Source organism: Pseudorca crassidens, chromosome 1 (assembly GCF_039906515.1).
Source record: "Pseudorca crassidens isolate mPseCra1 chromosome 1, mPseCra1.hap1, whole genome shotgun sequence".
NCBI lineage: Eukaryota > Metazoa > Chordata > Mammalia > Artiodactyla > Delphinidae > Pseudorca > Pseudorca crassidens.
In genome coordinates, this window is record NC_090296.1 from 111,517,352 (window position 1) to 111,537,942 (window position 20,591).

The 20,591-nt window shown below is 41.7% G+C and overlaps 1 protein-coding gene and 1 long non-coding RNA gene across 2 annotated transcripts in view; one reads left to right on the forward strand and one right to left on the reverse strand.

Moving 5' to 3' along the window:
* Nucleotides 1-20,591, forward strand: part of RAB8B (RAB8B, member RAS oncogene family) — a 66,500-nt gene that overhangs the window by 9,317 nt on the left and 36,592 nt on the right. The gene's annotated exons all lie outside the window — the stretch shown is intronic.
* On the reverse strand, nucleotides 4,688-6,741 carry LOC137230248 (uncharacterized). The gene is made up of 3 exons (XR_010946054.1): nucleotides 6,656-6,741; nucleotides 5,788-5,971; nucleotides 4,688-4,871 (listed from the first exon to the last, which is right to left on the reverse strand). It is a non-coding gene; the product is annotated as an uncharacterized lncRNA (long non-coding RNA).

Sequence of the window (20,591 nt, forward strand, 5' to 3'; positions counted from 1 at the left end):
GATTGGATTGGGAAGAGAACAATGAAAACAGCATTCCACCCTCCTCCTGTATCAGTTTCTTTGACTACTTGTTGAGTCTCTTTCGCTTTTGTTAACAGTTGGAGTAAACTGTTGGGTGAGGAGTTAGAAACTTCTGCCTAAAATATGGTGACTTTTGACTGCATTGCTTTCTTACATTGTTTAAAACTAAATAATAAAAAATTGTCATAACCATGTCTCAGTCATAACCAGCAATGAACAGATTAGGATGTTTTCCATGAACAAAATAATTTGAGTGAGTGCATTTCCTATTTTGTCTACTTACTATTGTTTTGAAATTTTCCAGTCTTGTAGAAGCATGAAAAATTAACAAAACAAGCAAAATAATTTCTTTCACATCCACAAAATTCCATAAGAGTTAAATTTTAAAACATGTATATATAAATACCATCAGAGGTGTGTCTCTGTCTTGGCCCTTCAGCCTTCAACTTCGATAAACACCATTGTATTTTATTTTCTGTTGGAATCTCATTATATGATTTACCATATTTTTTTTGGTCAGGTTGTCTCCTTGTTATTGCAAAATAAAGTATATAGTACTCTGAAAAACAATTGTTGCACGTTTCCAATCAGTGATGGCACAAGTCCTTCCTAAGGGCATTAGGCCAGGCCTGTTTTCTCATCGTGAAAGGCAAGTTCCGGCTTCGATGGTCTTCAGTCTCTTCTGGCTGCAGCATTCTGTGAGTCTATGAAATCAAGTAGTGTCTGTAAAGAAAAAAAGGGTTTGTCCTTTTTCAGTTAATGATTGTGGGGAGGTTTCTTTTTGCAGGTAGACACTAGGGTTTTGATGACATGAAAACAGAAGGAAGAAGAAGTAACGTTAGTTAATTCAAGCTGAGCCTATGTTGATCTTGTAATTTGATTAAACTTTTTATAGTACCAAAGAGACTGCTTAATGTTTTTGAATCCTGTCCTTAGAAATGTCTTGGTTTAAACAATAAAGCTAAATGTCACCAGAAAAATAACTATAGTCAGCCCTTTGTATCTGTGGGTTCCACATCCACAGATTCTACATCTGAGGATTGAACCAAACTTGGATTGAAAATAGGAAAAAAAACTCCAGGAAGTTCTTAAAAGCAAAACTTGCATTTGCCACACACGCCAGCATCTATTTACATAGCATTTACATTGTATTAGGTATTGTAAGTAATACAGAGATGATTTAAAGTATATGGGAGGATATGCATAGGTTATATGCCAAATACTGTGCCATTTTATATAAGTGACTTGAGCATCTGCAGATTTTGATATGCATACTCTTTGGGGCGGGGGTGTCCTAGCACCAGTCCCCCACAGGTACCAAGGGATAACTGTACCTGAAAGCTGTAAACATATTTCTTTGAGATGTATAAAGTATTTTCAGATTACCTCATTTTTGTCACATGAAACATGGTGAAGTAGGTGAAAAATAAACTAAAATAATAGGAAGTCTTTTGCTTCTTAGGTATGCTGATGTTAAATTTCTGTTTGACAGTTGGGGGGCCTGAGACCCAGAGGCATGGAGGTTGTTCAAGGTCACACAGAGCCTGGCCTTGAGCAGTAGTTTTCTGATTTCAAGTCTCTTTTCTCTTATAAGTCCTCTACCTTCAATTCTCTTGTTATGGAAAGACATTGATGGTATAGCATAAAACCTGGACATAGTAAGTATTTTGTGGGAGAAAAGTCAGAGATTGAACTAGGAGACTAGGGTGATTAGCCATTTGCTTTCGGGCAAGTCTTTTAGCTTCTTGTGGCCTTTGTTTTCTTTCCTCTTTTTTTTTGGCCTTTCTTTTCTTATCAGTAAAAAGGAGAGGCTGGGGTTGGGAACTGTAGTGATTTGTTAGTAGGCTACTAGTGTCAGCCACTAAGTCATTTTCACTAAATTCACTCATTCAGTGAACAGTGTTTTTTAGTCCATGAAATATTGAGAGGAGAAAAGAGTAGCGAGTATCCAGGCAGTTTGAACACAATGATGAAAAGGGCTTCAAAGGGATTAATGGAAGATGTTAGGAAAGCATAGAGGAGAGGTAGAGGAGGGCGTCTAGGAGGGAATGACGTGGAAGTTAAAATCAGGCCCCCAGGATGGGTTAGTTGGGTAGAATGTGGAGTGTCAGGAGGGGGAGCTGTCCCCTGCAGGTGTGGGAGTCACAGCCCCTGGAGGAACTCCTCAAGTGACGGGGCATGTGGCAAGAGGTCAAGTTGAAGGGTAATTAGAAGGCAGATTGAGAAGGGACTTTACACCTGTTCAGGAGTCTGGACTTATATCCTGAGAGCAGTGGGGAGTCCCTGGGGATTTTGCACACAGAAACCAGCTAGGAGATAAGCAGACTTCCTCAGCCGCCCCTTCGCTTCACTTGGACCTTTACTGTTTACAGAGTACTTTCACTTACATCTCTGTTTAAACTCCTCAGTAATCACGTCCATGGACAGAGATTGTCTTCCTGTTCTAGGCAAGGAAGCTAAGGTTCTGAGAGGGGCATAGACTCTTGGTCAATCAAGCAGGTAGGTGCAGGAGCCAAGACTTGAGTCTTGAACTTCAGTTCTGGACTGTAGTCTGTCCACAGCAACCTGCTCCTCTCAGAATGGGCCCTGAAGTTTTCTGTGGGACTCAGTGCCCTGGCACTTAGCCTGCCTTAGCGGTCACTTCCAGTGGTCTGTAAGAACGGTGTAAACTGACCAGCAAACCCTTGAGAAGTGTGTTGAGTGGAAGGGTGAAATCAGCCTCTCCCTGGACAAGGCCCAGTAACAGCTAATACAAACATGCATCGTGTTGCCTGTTGGCCTGAGACGTCAGTGAACTGTGGTTTCAGGTTGTCTCCTGGTCTCTAACCCAGTCCCTTAGGAAAAAATCAAATATATACACAGCAGAACGGGGGCAGGAGGAGACAGAGTTTAATTGTGAATCCAGCTCTTTTGTGGAAAGGGAACTAATTATGTCAGAAATCTCAGCATTGCTTCTCCGCATGGGGCCAATGGTTTGTTATGCTTGTACCTATGCTGTTGGCCTCAAATAGACTGTAGTGTGCTAGGAACAGCTGCTTTAATTGTGAGCTTCCTTCCTTTGACAAATAAAACTTCTCGTTAGCCTGTCCTTTCCTTTCTTCCAGGGTGAAATTGTCTCTACTCTGGGTTTTGTTTGTAAAGCCTCATTGGGCAGTTTTCCTCGGATTCACAGTGACATTGTAGACCAGACTGACACCTGATTTGTTTGCTAACCCTGAGTCTCCAGAACGCTGCTGTGAGCCAGAAAGCGGAAAGGTCCAGGCAGCGAAACTGGATATAACAAAGTCCATTTGCTAATGAACTTGCCTCACTGGGGAGCCCCTGGGTCCAAACTTAGCCTTTGCATTCTTGATTTATACAGTGGTCGTTGGAGCAGGGCTGGGGGCCTCCTAGAGACAGGCCACCGGCATCCAAGAGGAAAAAGCGGCAGCGTGGCACCGTGGCGGTGGCATTCATTATGTGACTTTGGGCAAGCCAGTAGCGAGCCTCCCAGGCTTCCATTTTTCTTCATAAGCAAACAGGGACTGTTGTGCTAGATACACTCAAAAGTCCCTTCCAAAACTCCGATCCTAATTGATAGCAGTGGACTCACCAACACAATGGGAAACGTAGACGTAAGAACTGAAGATAACATTGTGTAGATAAAAGAACTTGGGCTTTTGAGACAGAAACTCTCAAATTCCAATCCTGATTCTGCTGCTTCCTACTTGCGAGCCTTGGGCGAATTATTTAACCATTTTCCTTATTGACAAAGGAAGCGTACTGACTCTCTTGCAGGAATTTTGTTATGTTTTATTTTGAGAATGAAATGCATTGTTGTGTGCATAATGTCTTCGGGCGCATGGGAGATACACAAAAAGGTGTGTCTGTGTGTGACTGGGTGTGGGTGAACTTAGTCTTGGTTCCCTGAGGGTGGGTTCGCTAAGAGAACCTTTGTGATCTGTGGGGCTTCGTTGTTCTAACACTTGCTTTTAATGATAAGAGCTTTTACGTTTACCTGGTGTTTACTATATATCAGGTACAGTTCTAGGCATTTTACATGAATTAACATTTTTCATGGATTGACCCATTTAATTCTCACAACAACCTCTCAGGTACATTCTGTTATTATTTCCACTTTTTCCAAATGAGGTAATTGATGCACAGAGTGGTTGAATAACATCTTAGTGTCACACAGCTGGTAAGTGGTGGAACCAGACCCAATATGAATCCAGGCAGTCTGGTTCCAGAGTCTATGTTTTTAACCACTATGCCTTTCTGCCCCAACAGTGACTCAGAAATATTAAAAAAGAAACAAAAAAAAGATCAGCTATCTTTAAGGAGGTGATGTGGTGCAAGGTGCACTGTGGCGCTACTCCTTACCAGCTGGGTGACATCATCACATCCTTTAAACCTCCTTGGTCCCTGTCCCCTCTTCTGCAGAGAATTGGCGTGAGGCAGTTTAATGAAGTACTGTAGGGGAAGCATTTAGCATAGGGCCTCGCACACAGCCAGGGTCAGTAGGTGGTGAGGGTTTGGTTTTTCTCCAGGTAATAAGAAGCACCTGCTAGAACAAGTTCCATAAAAAATATGAACGGGGACATTTTGGTTGCTTAATGGGGTGCGCTTTAGTTTTCTGGAAAATTAGCCCTTAAAGTTTAGGACTACATGCATTTTACTAAGCTAGAGTGAGAAGTATTTCTTTAAACTCATTTCCAAAGTGAAGGTGATCGTCCTTGGCCTCAGCTGGTGTAAGGAGGTGTCCAACACAGCCCTTGACCTTGGGTGCAGGATGTCAGTATGATATAAGCAGCAAGTTCTTCAGAACCTTTTAGCTGCTGCAAACTCTCAGGCATCTTGAATTCCTCCTTCTGGTGAAAACAAAAACAAAAACAAAATCAGTGTTGAATGCCCTGTCTAGAAAGGACAAATGTTTCAATTTAAATATTCCAGCTCAATGTCCTCTGTTAGGGCCCTGAATTTTAAGTGCAGTGAGTTTCTGAGTGAGGTCACCTGAATTTTAATGAGTTTGTTTGCATACATGAATTTGAACAATACATTAAATCTTGAAACATCGTAGCTGATTTTAATGGAGTAAATTACCCTACTTGAAAGTTAGTTAATAGGCTTTTCTTTACCTGATAATCAGGATGATGATACTTTCATCTCAAAAAAGTCATTAATCATATTTTTGCAATATTGATACATGCTATTATTTTTTTAAATTATTAAACTGTCTCATCAAGAGAATTAGGGAAATAAATGTGTCAGTGTGAGTGTAAAGCATGACCTTCCCCCCTTTTAACCCTTTTCCCCCCTGTGATATTTAGTACATACTGAATGCTTAAATGTACATGGTAGGAATAAAGCCAAAACTGGGCTTGGTTTTGTACGGTGCTTGCTTGGACCAGGAAGGTGAAGTGAGATGCTCTTTACTAGCTTAAAAATGTTTTTAAACATTATAAAAAAAATTACACACACACATGCACACACACAGACACACAAGGATGGTACAGGAGGTGACAGGGAACAAGTCATGAAGGGGAAGGGGTAAGGAGGATAGCTTTTATTGTGACTGTAGTTGAAAGTACATATGTAGCGTTATGTGCAGGGAAGTGACACATTTAATTTATAATTTTAAAAGCTGCGGTGAAGAGAGTTCGTCTTGGGGTTTAATGGCACTGAAAAACCATGCCATGGAACTTTCTGGTCCAGTCCATTCCCTAAAATCATGGTGCATCCAGGAAAGTATTTGTTAAAAATGTTCAGGTAGCCAGTCTTACTTACCTCCTAATGAAGCATAAAGATTGTGAGGGTTGGTTCAGTTAATGTTCTGAGCACTCAAATGTGCCAAAATGTTGGAATGAGCAGAAGCTTTCAGGACATCCCATCTGATGGTGACCTTCTGGAGGACAGGAACCATGGCTTGCCTCTTCAGAGCTCATTTGTCTGATGTTCAGGCATGCAGTATCTGTGGAATAAATGAACTAACACCATATATTTCCTTCTGAGGAATGGATTTGGGCTCCTGTAATAGTGAGATCTCATCCATTAGCACATACATAAGCTTCAAAGGATGTGTAATTATCACCTGTTACTGCTTATGGTCTTTTTCTAGATGTGAGAGTGATAAAATCAACCTGTTTCTCTTTTACCCAGAGAATTTGCCTATAGTAAGAAATGCCTGCTGACTTCACTTATGCCCACGTGTAAAGGCACAGTTTTTGGTGCCTGGAAGGCCCTCCGTAAATGTTTGCAGTGTGAATGAACAGTTGGTGGCCAGCGGCACTTTCCAGCTGTTCATGTCTCACTCAAATCACAGCAAATGTCTCCCCCTTTCCTCCATTTTCCAGCAAAGACCCCATGACTCCATGACAAGAGCTTCCTCAACATCCTTTCTTGCCATTATAATTTCTGCGTATTTTCATCTTCCCCTTGTTTCCTTTCACCTTCTCTCCCAGGAGCCGGTGCTGACCTGCTGGTTGATGTTCTTGATGTAATACCCTCCTACTCCTGGGGCCGGGCCCTGGCAGTCGTTCTCCTCCTCTCTTACGTCTTCTCTCTCCTCTTTCTCTTTCTCTGCTGGCCCTTTCTGCTCTGCTTTCAATCCTGTTGAAATCACCCCCATTTTGATAAGGAGATTGCTTAAACTCACCCCTTCCCCAGGTCACCTTTCTCCCCATCGCCTTTCCTTTTGTCGTTTAACTCCTTGAAAGAGAAGTCTTGTCACTTGCACTTTTCTACCATCTCCTCACTCATTAACGCCTTGAAATCCTGCCCCGCCTGCTTCCACACTGCGCTCAGGTTGTCCTGTCCTCAGTGAACAGGCCAGTGGCCTTTGCTCATTCCTCATCCCCCTTGGCCTCTCAGCAGCACTTGGCACCGTTTGTCACTTGTTCCCTGAAACTCTTCCTCCACCAGCTTCCAGGAATTGTCTGCTCAATTTGTTTCCTACTAACTGCCTTCTGGTTCCAGTGGCAGTCTCATTTTGCTTTTTAATTGAAGTCATTTTCCAAGTATCTGTTCTCTATTTTTTTTTCCTTTTTCCTCTTTTGGAAATTAGACATTCTAATGCAAGTTGTAATCACAACTGCCTGTGTGATTACTGCATGAACGTTTGTCTTTCCTGCCAGATTGGAGGTCCATGAGTGCAGGTCCCAGGTCTGCTGGTCTACAGCATATCTGTAGCACCTAGTACAGTGCCTGGCATGTAGTGAGGGTTCAGACATGCCCAAGTGATGAAGGAGGTAAGCTTGCCCCCTTCCAAGCCTTCCATGTCTGACTCTCCAGCGTCTTGTCTCATGTCCCCACCCTTTCCCAAACTCCTGCCCTGTATGTCCCACCCCAGCATGAATTCATTTCCTCCTCTTATCTAGTCCCCTAGATCTAGTACCCTTTCATGAATTTTCATGTATCTGTTGACACTACTGTCATTTTTTTTTCATGTATCTAGGTTCAAAATCTGGAAATCTCTTTGACTCTGTCCTTTTCCTCAAATCCTATTCAATATATGTAATCTGTTGCTAAGTCCTTTCCATTCTTCCAGCACCCTGCTTTAGGCCCTCAACGCCTCTCACCTGGACCTTGCAATATTCTCCTAGGTGGCCTGAGCACTTCCAGTCTCACTTGGGCAGCAGCACCTCCCTACCCGCTCCGTTCCATCCCACACATTTTGATCAAATTAAGTGTGGAGCATAGCCCTGATTATACATCATGTTAATCCCTAACCCCTCCCCAAAAAAGTCTTATTCTTCACTTTGCCGAATTGAATATATCTTCCTCAGTTTGCCATTCCAAATCCCTACCATGTGGCTTCACCTGTATCTCCTTCAGCTCCATACAGGAGTCCTAGACTCTAACCCACAGACTCCTACTAAACAGAGGTACCCGGTGGGCAGTGACCAAGTTTTCACCTGACCAGTGTAAGGTTACTAGCTGCCCTTGCATGAGAATGAATGCCATTTTTAAGTTTCTGAGATGATGTTCTTCCTACATTTTTGGAATGAAAATACTCCTTTACTTATAAAATGACGAGGCTAATAGATAGCCATTATTTATTTTATTATCATTTGCAAAATAAAAAAATGCAATAGAATTCTTGCTGTTTTGTTTCTCTGAGGGAGAAAAATCTTTCCAGTCCAGTTTTCTCCCCAAGCAAATTTTATGGAATACACAGTTCCTAGCTTAGTATGTTCCGTCTTTTAACTTCTTTCATTCTCCCTACAACTACCCTTTTTTTTTTCCCTGAAGATTTTACTAATTCACAAAATTAAAGAGTCTAAGAATCACTGTTCTACCAGAATGGATGTTTCCACGAGCACACCTCGTTCTGCCTGTTGACATCCTGCCTTTCCTTGCTGATGCTCCTCAGGTGTTAACTTTCTTTATGCTGCCATGTCAGAGCCTTCTCTCTGCCCCCTCCCTGCACTAGAAGTTGCTTTCTCTTTCCTCAGTGGTACTTTTCGCCCTGTAGTACTTTGGACTTTTGCGTGGCACTTCCCGTGTTCTTCCTGTGTTAGAAGTAGAGCCGGCTTCCTTCTCCACTTTCCCAACTCCCCACTCCAATGATAACTTTGCTTGGGGCAGAAGCTTGTTTTATCTTGGTGTTCTCTGCATTGCCAAACATTGTACTTGGCACATATTTGGTGCTTGGAAAAATTGTCATCAAACTGAAATTTCAGGATGATACTGATGAAGTGATTAAGTAAAGCTCTCATCTTTGGGGATAGGGGTCCCCTAAAGGTACTAGTTCAGAATTTTTTTCTTGATGATTCCGAATTACAGTCACTTACTAAAACACGTTAAGAATGATTGTCCGTTTATCTTTTAAAGATAAAATAATCTTAGACTGCAACTCTAGATATCTCAATGTGGAGTGAAGGTCTGCTGTGGTTGAGTTGAGAAATTACACATTTCATTTGGCCTTTTTCTGTGAAACTTTTTTTGGAACGTTGATTTTGATTTCATTTTGACAGAGGAGGCCCTGAAAATCTTCTTTCTCCCAGATGATAGGTTAAAATTTCTTTACCTCTGGCTTTCTCTATAGCTGTCAGCAATTGGCCTGATCTAGACAATGAGGCTTTCTCTGTGTCTGTGCGAAAGCCATCTTTGAACTATATACAGGCCTGTCACTTTTATTCTTCTTAAAAAAAATTTTTTTTGTAATGAACTTGGTTTTTCTTCCCACTTTGTCTACGTCTACACTCTCCCACCAAATCTTTTGTTACTGAATTTGGATTGTGGAAAGTAAACCTGGCTGGGAGATAGACAGGTAGCACCACAGCTGGGCCTCCTAGTATACACGCCCGAGACAACCTTCTGTGCAAAGTACCTTCTACCTTGACCTCCTGTGCTGGAGCCATTTTCAACTTTTTCCACAGAAGCACTGAGATTATTTTGGAGTTGGGGAAAATGGCAGGGTTTCTAACATGGAAGACCCTGAAAGGAGAAGGAAGAGGAAACCACTGCCTCTTCTGTCTTGTCTTTTCTACTGAAAGAGGGCTGGAGAGCGTGGTGAATAGTGATGGTAATGGTGGCGGCTGCAGCTATGGGTAGTTCTTGGCCTTCTTTTTCTAAACTGGAGGCTGGATTTGTGTTCTGAGTGACTGGTGTGTAAATAGAAGATGAGAAATTGAATTGTCTCTTGAAGAGGATGAAAGCTTAACATCATATGACAGGCCTCAGGCCTGTTCTAGCAGCGTGCTAAACAGTGCTATGTGGTGTGGTTCTAATTAGCTTTGAAGAGCTAGGACTTAACTCCTCCCAAGGAATTTTTTTTTTTTTTTTTTTTTTTGCCGAAAGTTACCACTGCATGGTGATCCATTGGAGTTCTTGCAACATCAAAAGATAACAGCAGGAGTAGAGTTTGGGGAGCGTTCTGTGCTTTGTTTCAGATGTGTGTCTTATCTGCAAAAGCCCAGATAAAAGTGAATGATCAACTCTGCTCTCATTGACTTAAGTGTTTTACATTTAAATCTCTTTTGGCTTTTTTGGCCTAACTTCTCTGACAGGGGAACAAATGAATAGAATATTACTGGTAGATCACAAGTATAGAAATTACTGGGATTAGGGGGAAATGTTTTACAGATGTTCCTGAAACTACAGCCAAATTGAGTGAATTCTTGCCCCTTTACGTGTTGGGAGCTTGGGAGAGTACTGTCTCACTTACTGGGCTATTATAACTGTGCTCTGCTCCAGGCTGCATTCACTCACTGTATCTCTCATTGACAGGCTTACGTAACCCCGTCATACCTTAACAGTGATGACCTTTTGAACAGGAAAGAATGTGTAAGACTTTAGAGAGAGTCATAGTTTGAAAATTTCCTTATAAAGCTTCTTGATATTGTATTTAGAAAATAGTTCCTTTAAATATATCTTGTTAAAAGTTAAAGTGAGTCTGGTAGAGTTCAAAATTAACTTCCACTTAAATCCAATTATGGATTTGGTGGATTTTTGGCCAGGCACCTACATTTTCCTTAGTCTCACCACATATCGACTGACCAGTGCATCTCATACGTACCAGATCTGAAGAATGAAATGCCCCTAGTTGATTGTTCCACATCATTCGGAGCCCTGTCTTCCTAGGACAGTGCATCGTGGTCCTGCCTTCTAAGTTGTCGTGGAAGCATCCTTGGTGCAGGACAAGCAGAGCATGCTGCACTAGTTCACAGCAAAAAGCAAACAGCAACAAAAAGTTGAGATCCAGGTTGTTGCATAGGTCACCATGTTTATCATTTTTAAGGATAGGTTTTTTTGTTTTGTTTTGTTTTGTTTTTTGCTGTACGCGGGCCTCTCACTGTTGTGGCCTCTCCCGTTGCGGAGCACAGGCTCCGGACGCGCAGGCTCAGCGGCCATGGCTCATGGGCCCAGCCGCTCCGCAGCATATGGGATCTTCCCAGACCCGGGCACGAACCCGCGTCCCCTGCATCGGCAGGCGGACTCTCAACCACTGCGCCACCAGGGAAGCTCTTAAGGATAGTTTCTAAGGGAGGGATTTCACCAGCACATTTGCTGTTTCAGTTCATGTTCAGCTGTGACTCATATTTATTCTGGTCTAACCCAATTTTTGCTTGGAAATTTTTTTGTAGTAGAAAATGTCACTGTCAACCAGGGGAGGGGAAATGCTGATTGGGGATCAGAAGAGCCAAGATGCTGTAGTGATAATTTGCCATCACTTTTGACTCGAGGAAAAAATAGAGAATCCTTACAAAGGAGAGTGTTGAAAAGTACACAGTGATTCTTATAAACAGATAGGGGAAAGGAAAGTCACCTCTGAGCTTTACTGTGGGAAGGAGCAGGGGTGCAGTTCAGGGAAATTACTATAGAATTTTTATATGTGGCGGGGAAAGAGCCTTTGGACTTCCCCGCGTGTTGCCCCATTCACTAAGCCAGATCTAGTGAATTGCCTCACGATCGGTGTATGAATAGAGAGAAAGACACTGGAACTCTCACATTTGATCTTTTTTTTTTTCGTAAACATCTTTATTCGAGTATAATTGCTTTACAGTACAGTGGTGTGTTAGTTTCTGCTTTATAACAAAATGAGTCCGTTATACATATACATATGTCCCCATATCTCTTCCCTCTTGCGTCTCCCTCCCTCCCACCCTCCCTATCCCACCCCTCTAGGTGGTCACAAAGCACTGAGCTGATCTCCCTGTGCTATGCGGCTGCTTCCCACTACCTATCTATTTTACGTTTGGTAGTGTATATATGTCCATGCCACTCTCTCACTTTGTCCCAGTTTACCCTTTCCCCTCCCTGTATCCTCAAGTCCATTCTTTAGTAGGTCTGTGTCTTTATTCCTGTCCTTCCCCTAGGTTCTTCATGACCATTTTTTTTGGTTAAGATTCCATATATATGTGTTAGCATACGGTATTTGTCTCTCTCTTTCTGACTTACTTCACTCTGTATGACAGACTCTAGGTCTATCCACCTCATTACAAATAGCTCAATTTTGTTTCTTTTTATGGCTGAGTAATATTCCATTGTCTATATGTGCCGCATCTTCTTTATCCATTCATCCGATGATGGACACTTAGGTTGTTTCCATCTCTGGGCTATTGTAAATAGAGCTGCAATGAACATTTTGGTACATGACTCTTTTTGAATTATGGTTTTCTTAGGGTATATGCCCAGTAGTGGGATTGCTGGGTCATATGGTAGTTCTATTTGTAGTTTTTTAAGGAACCTTCATACTGTTCTCCACAGTGGCTGTATCAATTTACATTCCCACCAACAGTGTAAGAGGGTTCCCTTTCCTCCACACCCTCTCCAGCATTTATTGTTTCTAGATTTTTTGATGATGGCCATTCTGACTGGTGTGAGATGATATCTCATTGTAGTTTTGATTTGCATTTCTCTAATGATTAATGATGTTGAGCATTCTTTTATCTGTTTGTTGGCAATCTGTATATCTTCTTTGGAGAAATGTCTGTTTAGGTCTTCTGCCCATTTTTGGATTCGGTTGTTTGTTTTTTTGTTATTGAGCTGCATGAGCTGCTTGTATATTTTGGAGATTAATCCTTTGTCAGTTGCTTCATTTGCAAATATTTTCTCCCATTCTGAGGGTTGTCTTTTGGTCTTGTTTATGGTTTCCTTTGCTGTGCAAAAGCTTTGAAGTTTCATTAGGTCCCATTTGTTTATTTTTCTTTTTATTTCCATTGCTCTAGGAGGTGGTTTAAACAGGATCTTGCTGTGATTTATGTCATAGAGTGTTCTGCCTATGTTTTCCTCTAAGAGATTGTTAGTGTCTGGCCTTACAGTTAGGTCTTTAATCCATTTTGAGTTTATTTTTGTGTATAGTGTTAGGGAGTGTTCTAATTTCATTCTTTTACATGTAGCTGTCCAGTTTTCCCAGCACCACTTATCAAAGAGGCTGTCTTTTCTCCATTGTATGTTCTTGCCTCCTTTGTCATAAATTAGGTGCCCATATATGTATGGGTTTATCTCTGGGCTTTCTATCCTGTTCCATTGATCTATATTTCTGTTTTTGTGCCAGTACCATACTGTCTTGATTACTGTAGCTTTGTGACGTACTTTGAAGTCGGGGAGCCTGATTCCTCCAACTCTTTTTTTTTTTTTTTTTTGCGGTACGCGGGCCTCTCACTGCTGTGGCCTCTCCCGTCACGGAGCACAGGCTCCGGATGCGCAGGCTCAGCGGCCATGGCCCACGGGCCCAGCCGCTCTGCGTCATGTGGGATCCTCCCGGACCAGGGCACGAACCCACGTCCCCTGCATCGGCAGGCAGACCCTCAACCACTGCGCCACCAGGAAAGCCCCCTCCAGCTCATTTTTTTCCTCAAGATTGCTTTGGCTATTCAGGGTCTTTTGTGTTTCCATACAAACTGTAAAATTTTTTGTTGTAATTCTGTGAAAAATGCCATTGGTAGTTTGATAGGGATTGCATTGAATCTGTAGACTGCTTTGGGTAGTAGAGTCATTTTCACAATGTTGATTCTTCCAATCCAAGAACATGGTATATCTCTCCATCTCTTTGTATCATCTTTAATTTCTTTCATCAGTGTCTTACAGTTTTCTGCATACAGGTCTTTTGTCTCCTTAGGTAGGATTATTCCTAGGTATTTTATTCTTTTTGTTGCAGTGGTAAATGGGAGTGTTTTCTTAATTTCACTTTCAGATTTTTCATCATTAGTGTATAGGAATGCACTGTGCATTAATTTTTCTCACACTTGAACTTGAAAGGCCCATCTTCATATATAATCATCCACAGATGTCTGTGTATGATTATATATTCCCGTAGTGAGGGAATGATAAATGTAAATGAGAACCATGATAAAATTTTGCCTCGCTTTCTTGCACATTTTCAGAATATGATTGAAAGCACATGCCCCTGTCAGTAGTTAACTATGAGGTTTGCGTTGTTTTTTTTGTTTTTTTTTTGCTGTGTTAAGTTTTTGTAAGACTTTGTCAGAAACCTAAAGCATGTTTTAGTGTCAGAGTCTTCCCTCTCCCCTCTTTCCTTCCCTCCCTTCCTCCCTCCCTTCCTGCCTTCTTCCCTTCCTCCCCTTTGGAATCAAAAGGAAACTCTCGTAGGTTCTAACTTAATCTCTTTTCAAAACTAGGGACAATTCCAGCCTGTACACAGATTAAATTAATTCTCATTTCTCTGTTTCCTAACTAGTACCTGAAATTGTAATTGAGTTATACTAGATAATTGCTCTCTGACGTCTGTCTTCAAATAAAAGCTGAAGGATAAATGTTTGCTAGACACTATTTCGCTGCCCCAGACAGGTGGATACGTAGGGAGGTGGGCTTGGGAAGGGAGGCACAGGTTAGGTTAGGGAAGCAATCATAATATGACTTAGGTCAGTGGATCCGTGTGTGGTAAATCTTTTTCCTCCAAATAGTGCCAGATGCCCAGAAAAGCCACTGTACCGCCTGAAGAATGTCTTGTTCACTTAGTAACTCGTACTTATGCTTAAAATTAATGTGTGTCTCTTTTAAATTCAGTAGGCTGTGCATTTATGACTACCAATAAAGCAACTTTCATTTAAAAAATGATGATAACAGCTTATGTTGTAATAAGGACACTTAAAAAAAAAAACCAAGGAAACAAAACAATCTTCCTCTGATTAAGGGGAATTCTTACACGAGGTCTCTTTCCAACCGCTTTTGTTTATGAGTACTGAAACTTAAAATGAGTAAATTGCCTTCCGAATAACATTCTACATTTTCCATTTATCCCTATCTCTCATATCTGCTCTCAAGAACAAAACAAATGTGGCTTCCTTCTCTCCACCAGTTTTCTATAATGTAGAAATTTCCAGTGCTTAAAAATTCAAAGTGGTCATTCCTTTCAAAGCATTACAGTGTGGAGGTAAAGGGTCTGTTTAATGTAGTCATCTGAGAGCTTAATTCCAGTTTGGAAAAGAATTCTGCGATGATGTTGAATTCCTTGGAAATGGGTGTGCTGAGCTGCTAACACTTTCCAAAGCTTGTGCATTTGACAATGGATGTGACCAGGGCGGGCACTTCCCGCCTCCAATTTCAGCAGCATGTCATTTCTCTTTTCTTACATAACCATCGAGATTTGAGTTTCTGCTTTTGAGAGTTCACATTTCCTTTTTTCCCCTCCTAACTTAAAAACTGCATTTTTTTTATTTCTAAAGAAAAACATATTTTCTGTGGAATATATATAGTATTTATTTTTCCTGTTTACTAAGGTCTTTAAAATTGAAGAGCTCTTATGTCCTCATACCTTCCACCTCATTAGTGTAGAGTCAGGTGTCTGCAGTCTCTATAAGATTCTGAGCTGCTTCCCCATTCCAGATGGGCCACATACCTACTGTTCCTGTTTGTGACCAAATACCATGTTGGTCCCAAACCACCAACTGGGGCTCAGGGAGTCTGGAAGTTGAAGACTGATGTCTGCATAATTCAGTCCCAGGGCCCTTCCTCTCTCATACGCATCCCTCTTCCACTCTCTGATTTAGACTCCTGCCTTCCTCCATCTGGACCTGTTTCCTCTTGTGTAAAATGGGAATAACAGCCCCCATGCAGGCTTGTTTTGAGACTAGTGATAAAGTATATTAAGTACTTAGCACAGTTCTAAAGTTGTCATATTTTTTCCTCCTCTCTCATTAAAAAGTGAAGCTGGAGTGGCTTTTCCTTATCAGCAAAGGATTTTTTAAAAGGAAAGAAATGGCATGTAACCTTTAGTTGACTTCCAGAATCTTTTTTAGGCCAGTGTTTTTTAGTGTGGATTGCAACCCATTATTGGGTCATGGAGTCAGTTTAGTGCGTCCAGACTTACTTTTTTTTTTTGATGGAAGGGAAGAGAATAGATCATAACATAAGAATAGAAAAGAAAGTACAAAAGAATAGAAAAGAAAGATAGTTTCCAAAATATACAAACAGCTCATACAACTCAACAACAAAAAACCGAACAACCCAATCGAAAAATGGGCAGAAGACCTAAATAGACATTTCTCCAAAGAAGACATACAGATGGCCAATAGGCACATGAAAAGATGCTCAACATCACTTATTATTAGAGAACTACAGATCAAAGCTACAATGAGGTATCACCTCCCACCAATCAGAATGGCCATCATTAAAAAGTCTACAAATAACAAATGCTGGAGAGGGTGTAGAGAAAAGGGAACCCTCTTACACTGTTGGTGGGAATGTAAATTGGTGCAGCCACTATGGAAAACAGTATGGAGGTTCCTCAGAAAATTAAAAATAGGGCTTCCCTGGTGGCGCAGTGGTTGAGAGTCCGCCTGCCGATGCAGGGGACACGGGTTCGTGCCTCGGTCCGGGAAGATCCCACATGCCGCGGAGCGGCTGCGCCCATGAGCCATGGCCGCTGAGCCTGCGTGTCTGGAGCCTGTTGCTCCACAACGAGAGAGGCCACAACAGTGAGAAGCCTGCGTACCGCAAAAAAAAAAAAAAAATTAAAAATAAAGTTACCTTATGATCCAGCAATCCCACTCCTGGGCCTATACCCAGACAAAACTATAATTCGAAAAGATACGTGCACCCCTGTGTTCACAGCAGCACTATTTACAATAGCCAAGATATGGAAAGAACCTAAATGTCCATTGACAGATGAATGGATAAAGATGATGTGGTATATATATATACAATGGAATATTATTCAGCCATCAAAAAGAACGAAATAATGCCATTGAGCAACATGGATAGACCTAGATATTATTATACTAAGTGAAGTAAGTCAGAAAGAGAAAGACAAATACCATATGATATCACTTATATGTGGAATCTAAATATGATACACATCAACATATCTACAGAACAGAAACAGACTCACAGATACAGAGAACAGACTTGTGGTTGCCGGCAGGGGTTGGGTGGTAGAGGAGGGAAGGAATGGGAGTTTGGGACTAGCAGAGGCAAACTATTATATATAGGATGGATAAACAACAAGGTCCAACTGTATAGCACAGGGAACTCTATTCAGTATCATGTGATGAACGATAATGGAAAAGAATATGAAAAAGAATATATATATATATATATACACACACACACACATATATACAAAACTTAGTAACTTTACTGTTCTGAAGAAATTAACACAATATGGTAAATCAACTATATTTCAATAAATTTAAAAGAAAGGAAAGAAAGGAAGGAAGGAAGGAAAAGAAAGTACAGAGTCCACTGCATATACAAGAGTAAGCAGGGGTAAGGGTCAAATGTGATTTTATGAAACCTTTTCTTTTAAGTATTTTTAAAAAATATTTATTTATTTTTATTTGGTTGAGCTGGGTCTTAGTTGCAGCAGGTGGGCTCCTTAGTTGCAGCATGCAAACTCTTAGTTGCAGCATGCATGTGGGATCTAGTTCCCTGACCTGGGATCGAACCCAGGCTCCCTGCATTGGGAGCGCAGAGTCTTAACCACTGCGCCACCAGGGAAGTCCCAATTTTTTTTTTTTTTTTTTGGCGGTACGCGGGAAGTCCCAATTTTATGAAACTTTTGTTTCAGTTATGTAAGTATGTATAGATGTGTAATGTACTGTGATGTAAAAAGTATTTCTAAACTGTGGGTCAGAAAAGCTAGAAAGCCACTGGTGTGGCTGCTTTTGCCACTGAAGACTTTTTAAAAAAAATTTAAGCCAACTCTATGGAGGCTGTATTTAATTGGATAAATCCTTTTTTTTTCCCGTGAAAGAAAATTGGGCCTTTTAACTGTCAAGGTTTTATTGATGGAGGGCTTCCACTGATGGTTTGACCTGCTGTGTCTCTGTTAGGGTCTTTTGGGTAATCAACCTATTGTCTCTCTCCTTTTCTTGGCTTTCTGCTTTTTCTCTCTCTAAGTGGACTTAGTGGAAGCCATTCTAATTGTTGGAGCAGTGGCAGAAGTTCCCACACAGCAGAGACATCTGTAACATATGGTTTTGTGGTTGTTGCCAAAGTTTTAAGAAAATTATGGTTTCTGAAGAAAGTAAAACTCTCTAACCAACATGAAATATCCAGTTCTTCCCCCTTCCCCCCACACCCCCACTGGGTGGTATATTGGTCCTTCTAATATAACTGCAGAATTGGTATTTATTTCACTGTGTGTGTATTTTTAAAAATCACCTAGATTCCTAAGCCTATCTAAAGTGACATGTGATTTTAAGGGTTAGAATTGAGACCATGGTAAGAGAACCTTTTTTTTATAATAAATTTATTTATTCATTTATTTATTTTTGGCTGCATTGGGTCTTCATTGCTGCGTGTGGGCTTTCTCTAGTTGCGGCGAGCGGGGGCAGCTCTTCGTTGCGGTCTGCGGGCTTCTCATTGAGGTGGCTTCTCTTGTTGCGGAGCACGGGCTCTAGGCACGTGGTCTTCAGTAGTTGTGGCACGTGGGCTCAGTAGTTGTGGCTCGCGGGCTCTAGAGCACAGGCTCAGTAGTTGTGGCGTACGGGCTTAGTTGCTCTGTGGCATGTGAGATCTTCCTGGACCAGGGTTCGAACCCGTGTCCCCTGCATTGGCAGGCGGGCTCTTAACCATTGTGCATGGTAACACAACCTTAAATTCAGTTCTACTTCTCTAGAAAAGACTGCATTGCTGTCTCTTCTTCATTCTAAAAAGAAAAGACATCTGTTTTATGTGTGCTTAGTACTGTGTTTTTGATTTGTTCTTTTCTCAATAATTGTGTTTGTGTCTCTCTCCTTTCTTCTTCCCTCCCTCCCTCCCTCCCTACCCCTCTCTCTTTCTTTCTTTCTTTCCCTCTCTCTCTCTCTCCCCCTCTCCCTCCCTCCCTCCTTCTCTTTCTCTCTCTTTCTTTATCACCTAAGGTTTTCCAAATATGTAACTTAATTGTTACCCATTAAGATGCATTCCAATAGGATCAGTTTGGAGATATGTGACCCTAATTGTTTTCAGAAGTGATTAATCAATGTCAAGAAGTATTTATTGAGTGCCTGTGATGTGCTTGGCGTGGGAGGGAAGTTTACAAAGAGAATAGCTTGTAAAAGGTGAAGCTTAACTTTCTTTCATCTCTTTAAACATGTATTGAGCACCTACTTAATCAGCTGCATACTGTGCTAGATGCTGTGCCTAAATCTAATCGGGAAGGCAAAACATCACATGAAACAAAAATAATTAAATGCCACGGCTGGTGATATTCTAAATTCAGTAGGAATTTAAGGCAGAGAGTAAGCAGGGCTGGCTGGGATATCTGGAGGACAGAGGAAGTGGAGTTACTGAGTCTTAAGGCACTGTCAGGATTCCAGTGGGAAGGATGGAGAATATTCCAGACCGTGGGGGAATCCTGGAAAATGCTTCGAGGCAGGGAATATCAGAGTGCAACATGAGGGAGACATTTCTGAGGGTGTGTATGGAGGCACTGTGAAAACTAGGGTTGGATATGTTGGGTGAGGCTGTGTACTTTAATGTGGGTAATTGTAGAGATTCATAAGCTCAAAAGGCACTCCACATACTGTGGGTGTGTACAGTGTACTTTGGAAGAACGGATTATAAATAACTAACCAGGATGTCCTGTGAATACTGGGATGGAGGCTGGTACCATGATGGAAGTAGTATAAGGAAAAAACTTGGAGCCACCACGTCGGTGGCTACCCTTGAGCTATATTGGTACTGCTCTGGCTTAGGGCTTAGCAGCATTGCTGACTCAGTGACAAACTTCCCTTTTGGAAGCCTGGCTCCTGACTTGCCAGCATATGACACTCTAAGTTCACCAGGTCTTCCTGTCCCAAACTGCCCAGTTGATTGTGAAGCTGCAAGATAGTAATAGCCAGGGCTGCTTTCTACTTCCAGCTGGAGATCCCGAATGTGCTTTTCTTTCAGGACCAGGGCGTGGCTGGGGATCTATACAGGTGCTTGCCCTCTGCCTCAGGCTCACATATTAATGGTGGAGATGTTTTCCTTAAAGCAATTATTGAAAACAATTATTCATATGATTTCACGTTTGAGTCTCCATTTATCTGACGTTTCTGTCTGCTTATTTATTTACCTACTTGGTGTTGTTTGTGGAGGTATACATCAATCAACTTTTGCTGTTACACAGCCCCCAAATCTCAGTGGCTTAGAACAGTAACACACATTTAATTCTTGTAGCTAAAGGCTGATCATATCCTTGGTCAGTTTTCCATCAAATCCGTTTCCTCCCTCTTCCCCTGCCCAGGCTCATGAGTCAGCTGGCTTTAGACTGAGTTCAGCCAACTAGAGACACTGGAGGGAGGTTGGAGGGGAAGAGAATGGGAGCAATCAGGGTATTTCTCCTCCCTTTCTGCCTCAGGTGGCTTCTTCAGCAGAGACTGTTTCTCCAGCTGGGGCTCCAGCTCCCACTGGACAGGGCCACTATGGTTCCACCCTCTTGTTATTATAGGCCTTCAGCTCCAGTAACACTGTCTCCTTCTTTTGTCTGTCTGGCTTGGGGGTGGTAGTGGCTCCCTGCTGTTGCTAAACCTATTACCATCCCTTCTTTGGTGCTCCGCAACTTCATGGCTTGTGTAACCAATTCCCTATATTAAATTCCTACTGTGTAGATACTTGAAGTGGTTTCTTTTTTCTGATTAAATCCTGACTGATACATTTTTCCAAAAAAGGAGTATTTCTTTTGTCCTTTATGTTTTTCTTTCTATAGTGCAGCCTCA